This window comes from Triticum aestivum, chromosome 6B (assembly GCF_018294505.1).
Source record: "Triticum aestivum cultivar Chinese Spring chromosome 6B, IWGSC CS RefSeq v2.1, whole genome shotgun sequence".
NCBI lineage: Eukaryota > Viridiplantae > Streptophyta > Magnoliopsida > Poales > Poaceae > Triticum > Triticum aestivum.
The window spans coordinates 226,797,298-226,817,489 of record NC_057810.1 but is presented as its reverse complement, the minus strand read 5'-3'; the positions used below and the strand labels follow the sequence as shown (position 1 = coordinate 226,817,489).

Sequence of the window (20,192 nt, the reverse complement as noted above, 5' to 3'; positions counted from 1 at the left end):
AGTGGGAAGCAGGCGACAAGGGAATTCGTTGCCCACCCACCACCCACTTTATTGCCACGGTCGATGATTTAACCGACGTGCTTGATTTCGACTCTGAAGACATCGACGGTGTGGACGACGATGTAGGAGAAGAACAGGAACCACCATCCACGGGGTGGTGGACAGCCACCTCCTCATATGATATATACATGGTGGACACTCCGAAAGAAACCAATGGCGATGAGGCAATGGAGGATAACCCCTCAAGGAAGAAAGCATTCTTATTCTTTGCAGCATTTCTTTGCTCTGTTATTGGAATATTTGATAAAATGATGGACTATTTGCTCTTTTTCTTATTCTTTGCAGCATGTCTGATAAGTGAAGCAACACTGAAACAACATGTGTGATCATTGCAGCACCTAAACTCATATCTCACAACATCTAAACAGAACATACCATACACCACAGGCAAATTTAAGGATAGACAAATATAGATAGCATAATACATTACTACCATAGATCACACACAAAGTTTATATGCCACCACACAAAGTTTACCAAAAGTATCCCAAAGATAAAACATCATCACATCACACCGGAGTCAGGGCCTTCGCGAGGCCATCATGCTGGCCTCTGATCTTGTAGTGCTCCCTGCGAATCGCTACATCCTCTGCATGAGACACAAGGTGATCAAAGCGGCCATCCTTTGGCTTTGGCTTGGTGGTGCAGTAGGGGCAGTCCCACTTCTTGATCTTGCGGTTGTAGAAGGAAGCAACTCCCTTGGCCTTGATCTTCTCCACCTCCTTCACAGTGAAGGACGCGACGCTGCCCTTGTACACATCTTCTCCAGAATCATACTGCACACATGAATGAATCTATCTATCTATCTATACCTATACTAATTACAGACTCCCTAAAAATTACCACGTTAATTAGAATTTACGAGCCGTTCATCTGATGGGACCAAGTTATTACGGTGGAGATTAACCCATATAATTCTCGCTTAATTATGTGCTTAATTCGGAAAAAACTCAAAAGGCCCACAGTCTTTTCACCTTGGTTGTACAAATAGAAGCCCTCCTCCCGATTTGCTAAAAAAACAGCACTCCTGTATCCCTAACCTCATCCCGATCCGCCGCCGCCATGATCCCAACCATCCGCCGCCGCTCCCTGCCCCATTCACCGCCACTCCCTGCCCCATCCACCGCCGCTGCTCACCGCATTCAACCTCTATTGCATTCCAGCACCTCCATAGCCACCGTGGACCATCTCTCTCCTCGCTCCTCTCTCTTGGATTAGCATGTGGTGACGGATGATTCCGGTCGCGTGGTCGTGACGAGGCTGCTCGGGGAATGATGGTGAGGCAGACTGTGTCCCATTCGTTGATCTTCCTCCACCTCAAATTCCTCCTCTCCCACCGATCGTCATGTTCGTAGTTACTGTGACAGGAGCTCTGCTCTCCTGCGGTAGCGATGCGTATGGCGACAAGAATGTTCTTTTGTACCCCTCCACTCTTCGGACCCCTGATGCACGGACGTACGCGGAGAAAATCACGCTCCGCTCAGCAAATTCATCTGTGTTCTAAGTGGCTGCTCGGCAAGGTAATTTTCTTCTCTGAAGTTCTCTCATGGAACTTGGTGGAATGGATTCACGGGTGTGTTAGGTGGAGTGCCAGTGGATTGCCATGTTAGTGCGCAAAATCTTCTCTCCTGTACACATGAATTTTGATTTGGCAAGGAACCGAGTCAATACTATTGTCCTTCGGCTTTGCAATGGTGATTTAGATAGTTTTTTTTCAACCATGGTGGTTTACTTACTTTCTTAATAGGTGCTTCTGTTAGGACTAATAGTCGATAGTGATCGACAAGATTGAATTATGTAGAGGACAATACAATTTTGTATAATTGGTGGTTTAGTTAGTTTAAAAAATAGTTCATGGTCTCAACTACTATTTAGCTTACTACAATATAGTTGTGTGGATTGTCGCTCATGAATAACACCCAACGCATTGCTTTCGGTTGCCCAGTGTACTACAATTTAAAATGCAGAACTTGAGCTTTGTTTGCCAAGAAAACGTCTGTGCTAATTCCCACAAGGAGTAATTGATTCCACACCCATGTATTTATTTATGATCATTGATGCTTCATTTGTTTATGCTGCAGAGACATGGTCACATGGATGATTAGCATCTTTTGGCAAAAGCATGTTAATTTACTGAAGAAATACTACTGCTCCGATGACTATGAGCGTTGATATCTAATCCTGATTCTTGAGGACCACTTTAGGATGCGATCATTAATGCAGCTTCAAAGCTGCTTGACATAGCATGGAATTTGATTTTTACTAATTTTAAAGCATCCATGTGACCACAATCTGATGTGTGTGCCATAGGATTAGTGTCGTTTGAAGAATTGTTAATAAGGAAATTCCACAATCTGATGTGTGTGACATATGATTGGTGTTGTTTGAAGAATTTCTTCTTACCAAGCAGGCTTGTGATTTTAGCTGTCAATGCAGAGCTTGTGCCGGATGTTCATCATCAATGCTAGTGAGGGGTTCAGGCTCCTATTGAACTCATGGCATCAGCCATATGGACCTGCATGTATTTGATAGTTTGCTCAATCATCCCTTCAACCACAGCTAAGGCTACCACACTACTTCATTGAGATTTCTTTCCTACAGGACATGGATTTATAATATCCAACAATACGGTCATGCTTCTTATATTTACTTTCAGTTCTAAATACATTTGTGATTTTCTATATGCTGTCTTACTAAACTGTGTGTGCTAAACAACCATATAGTATATAGAAAGGATTCTAAAATGTTAGCTTATATTGCAAACTCTTCAAAATATGCGGTCGTTTTACTGTTTTTGCCGTGAACTTGGGGAGCTTGGGACAGAGTATGGTGTCAATAATCAGTATATACCAGAACAATATTTTTGTGATATTGGATATACTGACTTAGTGATAATGGAGTATTTACCACATTTTTGCCATGGGCTCTATACTGCATTTTTGAATTGGTTAGAATAGCTGACGCCTTTTTTATCTTCCTTGCGGTATATGCTACCATCAAAGGGAGTATATAAGGTACTAATGTCAAGTATATACTATTGTACTACATTTTGTCTATATACATCTACAACCAAGTAGTATGTGCACTGCTCTTTGTGCACGGCAGTATATACATCATTTTTTTCTAAGGCAATATATAACAGCTTTTTTTTGAACCAGTAATCTAGTATACTACTTTTCTTAGTCAGTATATATATACATAATCTTTTAGTCGATATATACTACTTTTCTTTAGTTGGTATATATTACTGTTCTTGATACAAAGGGTAAAGCAGCGCGCACGTGTGCGGTATATGCTACCATCAAAGAGAGTATATAAGGTACTAATTGAAGGAAATATGCCCTAGAGGCAATAATAAAGTTATTGTTTATTTCCTTATTTCATGATAAATGTTTATTATTCATGCTAGAATTGTATTAACCGGAAACTTGATACATGTGTGAATACATAGACAAACATACTGTCACTGGTATGCCTCTACTTGACTAGCTCGTGAATCAAAGATGGTTAAGTTTTCTAGCCATAGACATGAGTTGTCATTTGATTAACGGGATCACATCATTAGGAGAATGATTTCATTGACTTGATCAATTCCGTTAGCTTAGCACTTGATCGTTTAGTATGTTGCTATTGATTTCTTCATGACTTATACATGTTCCTATGACTATGAGATTATGCAACTCCCGTTTACCGGAGGAACACTTTGTGTGCTACCAAACGTCACAACATAACTGGGTGATTATAAAGGAGCTCTACAGGTGTCTCCGAAGGTACATGTTGAGTTGGCGTATTTTGAGATTAGGATTTGTCACTCCGATTGTCGGAGAGGTATCTCTGGGCCCTCTCGGTAATGCACATCACTATAAGCCTTCCAAGCAATGTGACTAATGAGTTAGTTGCAGGATGATGCATTACATAACGAGTAAAGAGACTTGCCGGTAACGAGATTGAACTAGGTATTGAGATACCGACGATCGAATCTTGGGCAAGTAACATACCGATGACAGAAGGAACAACGTATGTTGTTATGCGGTTTGACCGATAAAGATCTTCGTAGAATATGTGGGAGCCAATATGAGCATCTAGGTTCCGCTATTGGTTATTGACGGGAGACGTGTCTCGGTCATGTCTACATAGTTCTCGAACCCGTAGGGTCCACACGCTTAATGTTCGATGACAGTTATATTATGAGTTTATGAGTTTTGATGTACCGAAGGAGTTCGGAGTCCCGGATGAGATCGGCAACATGACGAAGAGTCTCGAAATGGTCGAGACATAAAGATCGGTATATTGGACGACTATATTCAGACTTCGGAAAGGTTGCGAGTGATTCGGGTATTTTTTGGAGTACCGAAGAGTTACGGGAATTCGCCGGGGAGTATATGGGCCTTATTGGGCCATACGGGAATAGAGGAGAGAGGACAAATGGACGGAGGCCTGCGCCCCCCCTCTGGTCCGAATTGGACAAGGGGTGTAGCCTCCTTTTCCTTCTCCCTCTCCTCCTCTTTCCTTCTCTCCTACTCCAACAAGGAAAGTAGGAGTCCTACTCCCGGTGGGAGTAGGACTCACCCCTTGGCGCGCCCTCCTCCTGGGCCGGCTGCCTCCCCCCTTGCTCCTTTATATACGGGGGCAGGGGGCACCCCATAGACACAACAATTGATCTCTCGATCTCTTAGCCATGTGCGGTGCCCTACTCCACCATAGTCCTCCTGGATAATATTGTAGCGGTGCTTAGGCGAAGCCCTGCGACGGTAGAACATCAAGATCGTCACCACGCCATCGTGCTGAAGGAACTCTCCCTCGGCACTCGGCTGGATCGGAGTACGAGGGACGTCATCGAGCTGAACGTGTGCTAGAACTCGTAGGTGCCGTAGTTTCGGTGCTTGATCGGTCGGGCCGTGAAGACGTACGACTACATCAACCGCGTTGTTTTAACGCTTCCGCTTTCGATCTATGAGGGTACATGGACAACACTCTCCCCTCTCGTTGCTATGCATCACCATGATCTTGCATGTGCGTCGGAAATTTTTTGAAATTACTATGTTCCCCATCGGTGGCATCCGAGCCAGGTTTTATGCGAAGATGTTATACGCACGAGTAGAACACAAGTGAGTTGTGGGCATTACAAGTCATACTGCTTACCAGCATGTCATACTTTGGTTCGGCGGTATTGTTGGATGATGCGGCCCGCACCGACATTACGCGTACGCTTACGCGAGACTGGTTCTACCGACGTGCTTTGCACACAGGTGGCTGGTGGGTGTCAGTTTCTCCAACTTTAGTTGAACCGAGTGTGGCTATGCCCGGTCCTTGCGAAGGTTAAAACATCACTAACTTGACGAACTATCGTTGTGGTTTTGATGCGTAGGTAAGAACGATTCTTGCTCAGCCCGTAGCAGCCACATAAAATTTGCAACAACAAAGTAGAGGACGTCTAACTTGTTTTTGCAGGGCGTGTTGTGATGTGATATGGTCAAGACGTGATGCTATATTTTATTGTATGAGATGATCATGTTTTGTAACCGAGTTATCGGCAACTGGCAGGACCATATGGTTGTCGCCTTATTGTATGAAATGCAAACGCCCTGTAATTGCTTTACTTTATCACTAAGCGGTAGCGATAGTCGTATAAGTAATAGGTGGCTAAATGACAACGATGCTACGATGGAGATCAAAGTGTCGCGCCGGTGACGATGGTGATCATGACGGTGCTTCGGAGATGAAGATCACAAGCACAAGAAGATGATGGCCATATCATATCACTTATATTGCTTGGATGTGATGTTTATCCTTTATGCATCTTATTATGCTTTGATTGACGGTAGCATTATAAGATTATCTCTCACTAAATTTCAAGAAGTGTTCTCCCTGTGTATGCACCATTGCAAAAGTTCTTCATGTTGAGACACCACGTGATGATCGGGTGTGATAGGCTCTATGTTCAAATACAACGGGTGCCAAACAGTTGCACACGCGGAATACTCAGGTTAAACTTGACGAGCCTGGCATATTTAGATATGGCCTCGGAACACGGAGACCGAAAGGTCGAACATGAATCATATAGTAGATATGATCAACATAGTGATGTTCACCATTGAAAACTACTCCATCTCACGTGATGATCGGACATGGTTTAGTTGATTTGGATCACGTGATCACTTAGATGACTAGAGGGATGTCCGTCTAAGTGGGAGTTCTTTAGTAATATGATTAATTGAACTTAAATTTATCATGAACTTAGTCATGTTAGTATTTTGCAAATTATGTTGTAGATCAATAGCTCGCATTGTTGCTTCCATATGTTTATTTTGATATGTTCCTAGAGAAAACTGTGTTGAAAGATCTTAGTAGCAATGATGCGGATTGGATCCGTGATCTGAGGATTGTCCTCATTGCTGCACAGAAGAATTATGTCCTTGATGCACCGCTAGGTGATGGACCTATTGCAAGAGCAGATGCAGACGTTATGAACGTTTGGCTAGCTCAATATGATGACTACTTGATAGTTTAGTGCACCATGCTTAACGGCTTAGAATCGGGACTTCAAAGACGTTTTGAATGTCATGGGACATATGAGATGTTCCAGGAGTTAAAGTTAATATTTCAAGCAAATACCCGAGTTGAGATATATGAAGTCTCCTACAAGTTCTATAGCTAAAAGATGGAGGAGAATTGCTCAACTAGTGAGCATGTGCTCAGATTGTCTGGGTACTACAATCACTTGAATCAAACAGGAGTTAATCTTCCAGATAAGATAGTGATTGACAAAGTTCTCTAGTCACCATCACCAAGTTAGTAGAACTTTGTGATAAACTATAATATGCAAAGGATGACGAAAACGATTCCCGAGCTCTTCGCGATGTTGAAATCAACGAAGGTATAAATCAAGAAAGAGCATCAAGTGTTGATGATTGACAAGACCACTAGTTTCTAGAAAAAGGGCAAAGGGAAAGAAAGGGAACTTCAAGTAGAATGACAAGCAAGTTGTCACTCCCGTGAAGAAGCCCAAAGCTGGACCAAAGCCTGGAACCGAGTGCTTACACTGCAAAGGAAATGGTCACTGGAAACGGAAATACCCTGAACATTTGGTGGATAAGAAGGATGGCAAAGTTAACAAGGGTATATTTGATATACAGGTTATTGATGTGTGCCTTACTAGTGTTTATAGTAGCCCCTAAGTATTTTATACTTGTTTGGTTGCTAAGATTAGTAACTCGAAACAGGAGTTACAGAATAAATAGAGACTAGTTGAGGGTGAAGTGATGATGAGTGCTGGAAGTAGTTCCAAGATTGATATGATCATCATCACACACTCCCTATACTTTTGCGATTAGTGTTAAACCTAAATAAGTGTTATTTGGCATTTGCATTGAGCATGAATATGATTTGATCATGTTTATTGCAATACGGTTATTCATTTAAAGTCAGAGAATAATTGTTGTTCTATTTACATGAATAAAACCTTCAATGGTCATACACCAAATGAAAATAGTTTGTTGGATCTCGATCGTAGTGATAGACATATTCATAATATTGATGCCAAAAGATGCAAAGTTAATAATGATAGTTCAACTTATTTGTGGCACTGCCGTTTGGGCCATATCGGTGTAAAGTGCATGAAGAAACTCCATAAAGATGGATTTTCGGAATCACTTGGTTATGTATCATTTGATGCTTGCGAACCGTGCCTTTTGGGCAATGTCAGGACCCCGACTCAATACCACACCGATCTAGCATGTAACACCTCATATCACTTTGCGGCCTCACGCACGATATTCCCACGAGTGTCGCCTTACCAGGCCCGGGACCGTTTGCGCCTTTTGGCACACGTATACGATAGTGTCGCTAGCATCCATATTACAAGGAGCCCGGGCTGGCATGACTAGTCCTGAACCCAAAGTGGCACTAACTTACAGGGACAGACATACATGACCCTGCAACGAACCTGTCGGTCATCAGCGAGTGAATCCGGGCTGTAGCAACTGGGCTAGCAGGACTCCGATAAACCGGGCTGTAGCAGGCTAACAGGACTCTGGTAGACACCGCATGACATTTCCCCGAAGGGACAGGCACAGGAACGAAGAAGGACACATGCCGGCCAGCCTAAGTGTTCCGGAGCAGTAGCAAGTTACCATGCCTCAGTGGAAGCACTAGGAGACATTTCCCGTTTAGAGAGGCTACCAAGGATAAACAACTAGATACTCAGATCCCACACATACCAAGCATTTCAATAACATACACACAATATGCTCGATATGTGCAAATACAACATGGCATCACAACATGACTCTACAACTCAAGTTTTGTTCAATAGGCTCCGAGGAGCGAGATATTACAAACATGGGTCTCTCGACCCAGCATTCACAGCACACAAGTCAAAGCACAAGCGCAAGCTTAACATGTCTGAGTACAGACATCTACAAATGAAAAAGGCTGAGAAGCCTAACTATCTACCAGATCCTGCCGAGGGCACAAGATCGTAGCTGAGGTAACAAGCTAAACGTCGAAGTCCACATGGAACTACTAGCGAGACTGAAGTCTCTCTGCAAAACATAAATTAAGAAAACGTGAGTACAAATGTACCCAGCAAGACTTACATCATAACTAACTACATATGCATCATTATCAACAAAGGGGATGGTGGGGTTTAACTGCAGCATGCCAGCTTTGACTCGGTGGCTATCCTGAACTACGACTACAAGTAACTCTTTTGAGGTGGCGCACACGAGTCCACATATTCACCATATCAATACACCACTATGGATCCGCTCCCGTCTCCCTACGAGAACGCCATCCATAGCACTCACGCTTTTCTTGCATATTTTAGAGTATCCACTTCAAGTTATCTATGAACTGTATAGGCAACCCAGAAGTCCTTTACCGCGGACACGGCTATTCGAATAGATAATGTTAACCCTGCAGGGGTGTACTTCTTCCCACACGCTCTCGCCACTTACCACAATGTACACATCGTGTATCTCGGCAACCTTCAAGCAGAAGCCTGGCGAGGGAGTCGGCCACGACCTGACTAACCGCACAAGTCTCTCGTCCAGGTTAATCGCCAATTCGGATTCCATCCGCAAGGAGATCCGGCCGGGGTGTCGCTCACGGCCCCAAACAATGTGAGCAGGGTTCCCAAGCCCACCTCGACGGGTGGATCTACGCTTGGTACACTGTGCCACGGTGCCTAGTGTGTCCCAAGCCCACCTGTACCGGGTGCCACTTGGTAGACTACTAACACTACCTACAAACACCAGAAACTAGTTGCAATTCCTGGACAGAGATCGAGTTGATTAACAAGTCGAGAGAGCTTGGAGTGCCCGGAGCCCAATGTGTGGAAGTAACTGTTCATGGATCACAAACACAGAACTCAGTTCCTGAGGACGGCTTCAATGAGACAACCCACCATGTACTCCTACATGGCCTCTCACCGCTACCTTCACCAAATCGTGTTCACACACTTAGACCACACATAGTAGGACATGTTCACACACCTCCAATTCATCCCCGATGAATCAAACCTAACTCAACTCTAAGCAGTAGCAGGCATGACAAACAAGCATGAATGAGTAGGCACATCAGGGCTGAAACAACTCCTACTCATGCTAGTTGGTTTCATCTATTTACTGTGGCAATGACAGGTCATGTAGAGGATAAAGGGTTCAACTACCGCAACATGTAACAGTTGACTCATGGTTGTCCTAATGCAATAAAAGAGAGTAGGAGCGAGAGAGTGGGATTGTATCAGAATGAACAAGGGGGTTTTGCTTGCCTGGCACTTCTGAAGATAATATATTTCTTCATCGGTGTCATCGAACTCATCGTCGGAACCAAGTCTATCGAGAGGGGACAAATACCGGCAACACAGAGAAAACACAATCAATGCAATGCAACAATATGATGCATGAATATGACATGGCAAAATTAGTGTGTTTTGGATAATGCAACTTAGAACAGATTAAATGAAGTTGGTTTGAACCAAGGGTTCAAATTCAAACTCCATATGTGCTTATTTAAATGCCAATTATGCAAATTGCCATATACAGCAACCTTAGGTTGTTCAAACATGCATGAAAATGTACAGATGGAAAGATTGGATTTTTCTGATCATTTTTCATATATAATTATTTCATTCTGAGTTATGGTTGAATTTATATGAAATTTTGAAGTTTTGGATATTTTCTGGAATTTTCTGAATTATTTTAAATCCAGAAAGTTCGTAACTGCGTCAGCATGACATAAGCACTACGTCAGCAGGTCAACGCGGCTAGTCCAGGTCAAACCTGACGTGTGGGGTTCACACGTCGGTGACACATGAACTAATCCCGGTCAAACCCAGCGCTGACTGGGGTTTGACTAGGGGTGGGGCCCACTGTCAATGGCTATAGGGTGTTTAGCTGGCTGGGTTAGCTCCTACTGACGGAGCCACGTCGGCTCGCCAGAGTTTGGCCGGCGGCGACCATTCCGCGCGGTGGAGCTACTACTGGGCGGCGCTAGGGGCTGCGTTTAGGTGCGGGGAGACCACCAGGAGGGAGCCAGTGCTCTTCCGCATCCAACGGAGCAGGAAGGAGCGGGCAGGGTGCGTTGTACTCGCCGGAGTCGAGCTTGCGGTGGCGGCCGGAGCTCGGGCGAGCTCAGGGTCGGCATTAGGGAGCATAGCAGAGGTTGCGGGGGGTTGCTATGGCCTCCTGGGGGTGCACTGAGCACGTCTGCGAGCTCGGTTTAGACGGAGGCGAACCAAAACGACGACGGCGACAAGTCCGGCGCCGGTGAGGTCTCGGTCTCGACGGGAATGGAGGCTATGATGAGCTAATGGACATGGGAGAAGGGGGTATCGGTAGAGGAGCTCACGGAGAGTGCAGAGGTGGCCTCGGCGTGCTCGAGGAAGCACCGGAGCGAGCGGGGCGGCGAGAGGGATCTCCGGCGGCCGGCAAAGAAGATGATGAAGATGGCGTCGATGCAGGGCCTCAAGCGAGGCGTGGCTGGACAGAGAGGATGAGGGAGGCGTGGCAATGATCGTGGACACGTCGGGGAGGCGAGGAGGAGGCGGTGGATGCGGCAGTGCTCGTCGGCGTTCTCGGGCACCCACGAATAGAGAGAGGGGAGGAAGCAGAGGAGGGGGAAGAGAGAGCTGCGAGGGGAACAGGGGGAAGGTCTCGGGCGTCTCCGTGGCGCGTTCAGAGGAACCGGGGTGGAGCCAGGTAGGCAGGGAGGGAGGAGGTGGCCAGCGCGGGGCGGCCACGCGCCTCCGTCCTTCTGGTGGGGGAGCAAGACGATCGGGGGGAAAGCGGTGGCGGGCTGGGCCGCACAGTGCTGGACCAGCACAGGAGCTGGGCCGGCTCTGGTGGGCTGCACAGGTAAGCACTTCTCTCTTTCTCTCATTTGTTTTTGTTTTCTATTTTGTTTCTCTGTTTTGGTTTAGTAATGATGCTAAACCATTTCATAAAATCCTGGAAATAATTATGGGTGCTTCTTGAATTATTCCAGTGAACCTTAACAATTTCCAACATTTTTGGAGCATCTAAAATCTATATAGCATTTAAATAGCCCCAATTCAAATATGTTTGGATTAATTCAAAGTCCAAATATGTCCTGCAAAAATGTGAACCATTTTTGGTAGATGCTTCCACCTTCATCCAGAAATGATCAACATTTTTAAAGGGCATTTTGAAATCATTGAAAAATATTTTGGTTGAACCTATTTGAATTCCTTTTGATGCTAGGGTTTGAACATCCCCATTTCAAATTTCCATGAAAGTTAAACATGATGCAAGCAAGATGCAAACACTAGGCAGCACTAGAAGCCAGGGATGTGACAACTCACCCCCACTAACAAGAATCTCATCCCGAGATTCAAGCGTAGGGTAAGGTGAAGGGGGGGGACGCAAACTAACACAATCTTCACGATCCAGGTTGCACTTCGAAGATCGTTGATTCGATCACCAACTTTGTCTCGATGTCTTAATTTGAGAATTCCAACTAACATGACAACAAGAGGAAAAGGAAACTATAGAAGGATCGATCTTCTTGAAGATCGAACGACTCAAGATCAACTCACGGAATGAGACATAGCAACATCTCTCGAGCTGAGACACGAGGCACACATCTAAAGGAATGGGGTGGAACAGATGACGACGGTTCACTAGGTAGACAACAATTCCAAACCTAAGAGGGTGGTGAACAGTTGTCAACATAGTAATGAGTTGAGTTGCCATGATACCATAACGAGACATCTTAGAGGAGGTGGCTCGTGGAATTAATACCTTAAGTGGTAAAAGAATTTTTGATACCTCGATAATTGAAACTTTTATATGAGCCTAAGGCAAAAACACAACAATCATTGGCGGAGTGCGGTAGAATGGCATACTCGGACTAGAATGGATGATGTGGACTACCTTGTTGAAGAAACACAAGGAATGATTTTGCTTGCGCGTGCTCTCAAGAACTTGAGCATTTACATATTCATCAAGGTTTACCAACATCCATGACAAGGATCCCGGCAGCACAACATACTACCATGATGAATATTAGTGGAGGATGCAGATGCAAAGGAAGATAACACTTTATTAGATTTCACCTTAGCGAGGCCAAGGAAACAAAATCTGGATGATCGACCGAGAGACATTTAGCACTCTGCTTCTAATGTTCTCCTTGATGTGCTAGCGTAACCCATTCATAGATATGGTTTGGTATCTAGAACATCAAGTAAAAGGTCAGACTTCGGGAGCACAAGAATCCATAAGGAGTAACGACTGGAGTAAATCCTACGAAATCCTTATGGGGAAGTGGCCAACTTCCTCAATCAAGATACTACAATAATAAGTCTTCCGGCTGGGTGTGTTGGCCACGAGATCCACTTTACCGGGTTACAGAGAGACCAATATAATAGTTCTTGGGAAATGTTCCAATCATCATATCTGCCTGAGATTCAAATCTGATTGGTGTCAGGATATTCCAGACTCATCAAGTCTAGAGAGAAAAATTGAAAGTTTGCAACACAAATCGATGAGATGATGTTGCAGGATTCTCGGGAAATGAACTACGATAGCAAGCTCCAAAACATGAGCTGGTTCTGCTACATACATGTGAACACACTGTCGCAGACAATCATAACGACGTAATAGTCTTATGATGAAACACTACCGAGTTCAGGTGCGGAGCCATCATTAAAGATATCAAAGTCTAGTGCATGTCCGTCTGGGCCCTTCAGGATTAGCACTTGAACTTCTTATCCTTGAACAAGTCAATCAGTGGCTTAGTGTGCTATGGAGTTCATATGGAACGAAGATGATCAGTCTAACAAACCACAGAATACTTTGCACGTGCATGACTGACTTGGGATGATTCCAGAGGAGGTAAAACAAACCTTCTCAAATTCATGACGGCGACTTTCATCAAGTGCACATGAATTAGAGGGACTCACTTCTTTTGTCCAAACATATGCTTCACGAACGGGTCATGAAGATAATGTTTATAAAAGTTTCCAATACCAGCTGGATGTTCAACACAGATCATAGAGAAGACAACAATGTTGCTGATGGGCTCAATAACAATTCATCCAGGTTTCCATATAATTGGAGTTCCATAGTTGTGTGAACACGGTAATAGGATTGGTTAGACCAAAATATGTAATGGTGTATGCTCGAGGAAACAACCACGAGTAAGACAACATTACGACCATCGTTGGTTCTGGTTTGATTTGATGATAGCCCATACTCAAATCAAAGGTTGGATAAAATTATAGGTCCATTAACTGATCACGAGGGTCAGTCGATGAAGCTATCAACTTTCTTCAACACACACGCACACACACACAAAGATATCCCTTTGGAATGAACTGAGTTGGACAAGCTATTATCTTCCAACTCTCCAAGTTGTTGTTTAGCTTAACCAACTTGCTCAGGGTATCCGACACGGATTCTTGGAGAAAGGATGGTTTACAAGAATACCAACTTGATCACGAGCTCAACATAGCGGTCAGGTGACAACCTAGTGATACTTTCGAGAAGATATTTAGAAAATCACGAACCACCGATATGTTACTAAGCTCGCGAACAATCTTGCTTTTCAGGGCAAGACGATATGATCACAAGAGCGAGGGATTGGCACAATCCTAACTTATTAACCGAAGAGTGCATCGGAAATAAGGACTAGGTAGCACAATCAGTCTTAAAATGATGATCCGGGATCCAACACGCTAAGAATGAAATTGTTGTCCATTAAACTACCAAGCAACAGAGTTGCTAGAAGTATAGATTGCACACATCACGATTCACTTGTCGGCGTTTCGGTTACAACAACGGGGGGACCGAGGAGTGAATAATGATGGCGAGAAGTATCACTGTATCAAGAGTTCATAGGATGGTGTGCAATTCCCATGATAATCTTAATATAAAGATGGTAATACTCCAAGGTAGAACAGAACAAAAGCTGGATTAGTATTTGATCTGCGGAACACAACTGCTTTGACCCAATCCTGGATATAGATGAGGTACTGGAGTTTGTTTCTCCTAGTCATTCCGAATAGAATGACTTGACAGACCACAAGAATAATAGGCATCGATGAGCATGAGTGCACGACTAATCCTAACTATAAATTGATAGACGAGGGTCAGAAGACGACTAAGGGGGACAACTCAAAAGAACATACGATTTTCTGAGTTGTGGACGCATGGATTAGAATGTCGAACGAGTTCAACATATTTCTTCCGGACAATCCATGCAGAGAGGTAGGTTTGGCAAAATCGTAATATAGAAGGGGAACTCATCGAGAGCACTCTTGTTGTGATCTTTTGGTTCCCGAACTTCTGCCATATTGGTTCATGGTATTGGAAGAAGGATATACCACGAATATCAAGGACTATCGCAAAGGTTACTAATATCCTAAAGGAACTAGCAAACACCAACAACATGAAGTAAGTAGGGAAATCTCGGGTTCAGAAACCCGGGAGTAGAATACCTACTACTAAGTGGCATCACAGGATGCTTTCGAGAATGATGGCCAGAATCATCACACTGGGAACACGAAGCATGGCTAGATTAGTAGGTGATACTCTAGACACCTAGGGTCATAGTAATAGCTCCAACATAAATGCCGAGGCAATACGGTACCTCAACACACCGATTAGTGTGGATAATCTGGCCCAAAGGACATCGGGAACGGAAGAAGGGATTTGCAACTGCATCAAATTACTTAGAAACCTGGGATGACTCGGACAGCATAACGGCTGTAAATGCTCAAAAGATTTGAGACATGATACAAAAATGGTGGCATAGCCACTCAGAAGCACAATATCAAGAATCTGAGGCCAGCTATGAATACATGAGGTAGTAGGAACTTAACTGAGGCTTGAAACCAACAATCCTATAAGTCTATGGATTAGTAACACATGATCCTGATAGACAGAAGAGAAAGCCTAGTTCCTTAAGCCCATAGGAAAGATAAGATGAATCAGATCAGAAGGGCATAAGGTATAAGGAGTAAAAAGAGCCTTACTTTCCATCCCACAATCAATTCCCTTATATAACTAAAGAATTTCTAGACTCGACTTCGGCGAGTTTGGCATGGTAATCCTACAGGCAGTCAAGCTCTGATACCAAAGCTGTCAGGACCCGACTCAATGCCACACCGATCTAGCATGTAACACCTCATATCACTTTGCGGCCTCACGCACGGTATTCCCACGGGTGTCGCCTTACCAGGCCCGGGACCATTTGCACCTTTTGGCACACATATATGATAGTGTTGCTAGCATCCATATGACAAGGAGCCCGGGCTGACATGACTAGTCGTGAACCCAAAGTGGCACTAACTTATAGGGACAGGCATACATGACCCAACAACAAATGTGTCGGTCATAGTTGAGTGAATCCGGGCTGTAGCAACTGGGCTAGCAGGACTCTGGTAAACCGGGCTATAGCAGGCTAACAGGACTCCGGTAGACATCGCGTGACATTTCCCCGAAGGGATAGACACAGGAACGAAGAAGGACACATGTCGGCCAACCTAAGTGTTCCGGAGGAGTAGCAAGCTACCATGGCTTAGTGGAAGCACTAGGAGACATTTCCCGGTAAGAGAGGCTACCAAGGATAAACAACTAGATAGTCAGATCCCACACATACCAAGAATTTCAATAACATACACACAATATGCTTGATATGTGCAAATACAACATGGCATCACAACATGACTCCACAACTCAAGTTTTGTTCAATAGGCTTCGAGGAGCGAGATATTACAAACATGGGTCTCTCGGCCCAGCATTCAGAGCACACAAGTCAAAGCACAAGCGGAAGCTTAACATGTCTGGGTACAGACATCTACAAATGAAAAAGGCGGAGAAGCCTGACTATCTACCAGATCCTGCCTAGGGCACAAGATCGTAGCTGAGGTAACAAGCTAAACGTCGAAGTCCACATGGAACTACTAGCGAGACTGAAGTCTCTCTGCAAAACATAAATTAAGCAAACGTGAGTACAAATGTACCCAGCAAGACATACATCAGAACTAACTACATATGCATCATTATCAACAAAGGGGATGGTGGGGTTTAACTGCAGCAAGCCACCTTTGACTCGGTGGCTATCCTGAACTACGACTGCAAGTAACTCTTTTGAGGTGGTGCACATGAGTCCACATATTCACCATATCAATACACCACTATGGATCCGCTCCCGTCTCCTTACGAGAACGCCATCCATAGCACTCATGCTTATCTTGCGTATTTTAGAGTATCCACTTCAAGTTATCTATGAACTATACAGGCAACCTAGAAGTCCTTTACTGCGGACACGGCTATTCGAATAGATAATGTTAACCTTGTAGGGGTGTACTTCTTCACACATGCTCTCGCCACTTACCACCATGTACACGTCGTGTATCTCGGCAACCTGCAAGCGGAAGCCTGGCGAGGGAGTCGGACACGACCTGACAAACCACACAAGTCTCTCCTCCAGGTTTATATTCGGGTTCCATCCGCAAGGAGATCCGGCTGGGGTGTCGCTCACGGCCCCAAACGATGTGAGCAGGGTTCCCAAGCCCACCTCGACGGGTGGATCTATGCTTGGTACACCGTGCCATGGTGCCTAGTCTGTCCCAAGCCCACCTGTACCGGGTGCCACTTGGTAGACTACTAACACTACCTACAAACACCACAAACTAGTTGCAATTCCTGGACAGAGATCGAGGTGATTAATAAGTCGAGAGAGCTTGGAGTGCCCGGAGCCCAATGTGTGGTAGTAACTGTTCATGGATCACAAACACAGAACTTAGTTCCTGAGGACGGCTTCAGTGAGACAACCCACCATGTACTCCTACATGGCCTCTCACCGCTACCTTTACCAAATCGTGTTCACACACTTAGACCACATAGTAGGACATTTTCACATACCTCCAATTCATCCCCGATGAATCAGACCTAACTCAACTCTAAGCAGTAGCAGGCATGAAAAACAAGCATGAATGTGTAGGCACATCAGGGCTCAAACAACTCCTACTCATGCTAGTGGGTTTCATCTATTTACTGTGGCAATGATAGGTCATGCAGAGGATAAAGGGTTCAACTACCACAGCATGTAACAGTTGAATCGTTGTTGTCCTAATGCAATAAAAGAGAGCAGGAGCGAGAGAGTGGGATTGTATCGGAATGAACAAGGGGGTTTTGCTTGCCTGGCACTTCTGAAGATAATATAGTACTTCATCGGTGTCATCGAACTCATTGTCGGAACCAAGTCTATCGAGAGGGGACAAATACCGGCAACACAGAGAAAACACAATCAATGCAATGCAACAATATGATGCAAGAATATGACATGGCAAAATGAGTGTGTTTTGGCTAATGCAACTTAGAACAGATTAAATGAAGTTGGTTTGAACCAAGGGTTCAAATTCAAACTCCATATGTGCGTATTTAAATGCCAATTATGCAAATTGCCATATACAGGAACCTTAGGTTGTTCAAACATGCATGAAAATGGTACAGATGGATAGATTGGATTTTTCTGATCATTTTTCATATATAAATTATTTCATTCTGTGTTATGGCTGAATTTATATGAATTTTTGAAGTTTTCGATATTTTCTGGAATTTTCTGAGTTATTTTAAATCCAGAAAGTTAGTAATTGCGTCGGCATGACATCAGCACTATGTCAGCAGGTCAACGCGGCTAGTCCAGGTCAAACCTGACATGTGGGGTCCACGCGTCAGTGACATATGAACTAATCCCGGTCAAACCCAGCACTGACTGGGGTTTGACCAAGGGTGGGGCCCACTGTCAATGGCTATAGGGTGTTTAGCTAGCTGGGTTAGCTCCTAATGACGGAGCCATGTCGGCTCGCCGGAGTTTGGCTGGTCGCGACCATTCCGCGCGGCGGAGCTGCTACCGGGCGGCGCTAGGGGCTGCGTTTAGGTGCGGGGAGACCACCAGGAGGGAGCCAGTGCTCTTCCGCATCCAACGGAGCAGGAAGGAGCGGGTGGGGTGCGCTGTACTCGCCGGAGTCGAGCTCGCGGTGGCGGCCGGAGCTCGGGCGAGCTCGGGGTCGGCGTTAGGGAGCACAACAGAGGTTGCGGAGGGGTGCTATGGCCTCCTGGGGGTGCACTGAGCACGTCTGTGAGCTTGGTTTAGACGAAGGTGAACCAAAACGACGACGGCGACAAGTCCGGCGCCGGTGAGGTCTCAGTCTCGACGGGAATGAAGGCTATGATGAGCTAATGGACATGGGAGAAGGGGGGATCGGTAGAGGAGCTCACGGAGAGTGCAGAGGTGGCCTCGACGTGCTCGGGGAAGCACCAGGGTGAGCAGGGCGGCGAGAGGGATCTCCGGCGGCCGGCGAAGAAGATGATGAAGATGGCGTCGATGCAGGGCCTCCGGCGAGGCGTGGCTGGACGGAGAGGATGAGGGAGGCGTGGCAATGATCGTGGACACGTCGAGGAGGTGAGGGGGAGGCGGTGGATGCGACAGTGCTCGTCAGCGTTCTCGGGCGCCCACGAACAGAGAGAGGGGAGGAAGCAGAGAAGGGGGAAGAGAGAGCTGCGAGGGGAACAGGGGGGAAGGTCTCGGGCGTCTTCGTGGCGCGTTCAGAGGAGCCGGGGTGGAGCCAGGCAGGCAGGGAGGGAGGAGGTGGCCGGCGCGGGGCGGCCACGCGCCCCCGTCCTTCTGGCGGGGGAGGAAGACGACGGGGGGGAAAGCGGTGGACTGCACAGGTAAGCACAGTGCTGGACCAGCACAGGAGCTGGGCCGGCTCTGGTGGGCTGCACGGGTAAGCACTTCTCTCTTTCTCTCATTTGTTTCTGTTTTCTATTTTGTTTCTCTGTTTTGGTTTAGTAATGATGCTAAACAATTTCATAAAATCCTGGAAATAATTATGGGTGCTTCCTGAATTATTGCAGTGACCCTTAACAATTTCCAACATTTTTGGAGCATCTAAAATCTATATAGCATTTAAATATCCCCAATTCAAATATGTTTGGATTAATTCAAAGTCCAAATATGTCCTGCAAAAATGTGAACCATTTTTGGTAGATGCTTCCACCTTGATCCAGAAATGATGAACATTTTTAAAGGGCATTTTGGAATCATTTAGAAATATTTTGGTTGAACCTATTTGAATTCCTTTTGATGCTAGGGTTTGAACATCCCCATTTCAAATTTCCATGAAACTTAAACATGATGCAAGAAGGATGCAAACACTAGGCAGCACTAGAAGCTAGGGATGTGACAGGCAAAATGACTAGAACTCCGTTCTCCAGAACAATGGAACGACCTACTGACTTGTTGGAAATAATACATACTGATGTATGCAGACCAATGAGTATTAAGGCTCATGGCGGATATCGTTATTTTCTGACCTTCACAGATGATTTGAGCATCAAGGTCGGCCAGTGAGACGATGGGGGATAAGCTTCATTGTCGAGAGGAAAATAGCTCGGATCACCAGCTAAGGCCCCTAAATGACCACTCAGTGATAAAGGAGGTGGGGTGCAAAGACAGCCCGGAGGTTTGCCTAGAAGCAGCCACCCTTTAAAGAGTGCATAATAGCTCACTATATCTACTTGATGAAACATAAGTCTGAAATAGTTGAAAGGTTCAAAGAATTTCAGAGTGAAGTGGAAAATCATCATAACAAGAAAATA

General features: G+C 45.2%; 1 long non-coding RNA gene across 2 annotated transcripts; it reads left to right on the top strand.

The window, feature by feature from the left end:
* The first annotated feature begins 1,092 nt into the window (after positions 1-1,092).
* Positions 1,093-2,775, top strand: LOC123134005 (uncharacterized). 2 transcript variants are annotated; one of them, XR_006465466.1, is made up of 3 exons: positions 1,093-1,337; positions 1,428-1,580; positions 2,497-2,775. It is a non-coding gene; the product is annotated as an uncharacterized lncRNA (long non-coding RNA). The 2 variants fall into 2 exon arrangements; XR_006465467.1 differs by having other exon boundaries at positions 2,142-2,775.
* Positions 2,776-20,192: the final 17,417 nt, after the last annotated feature.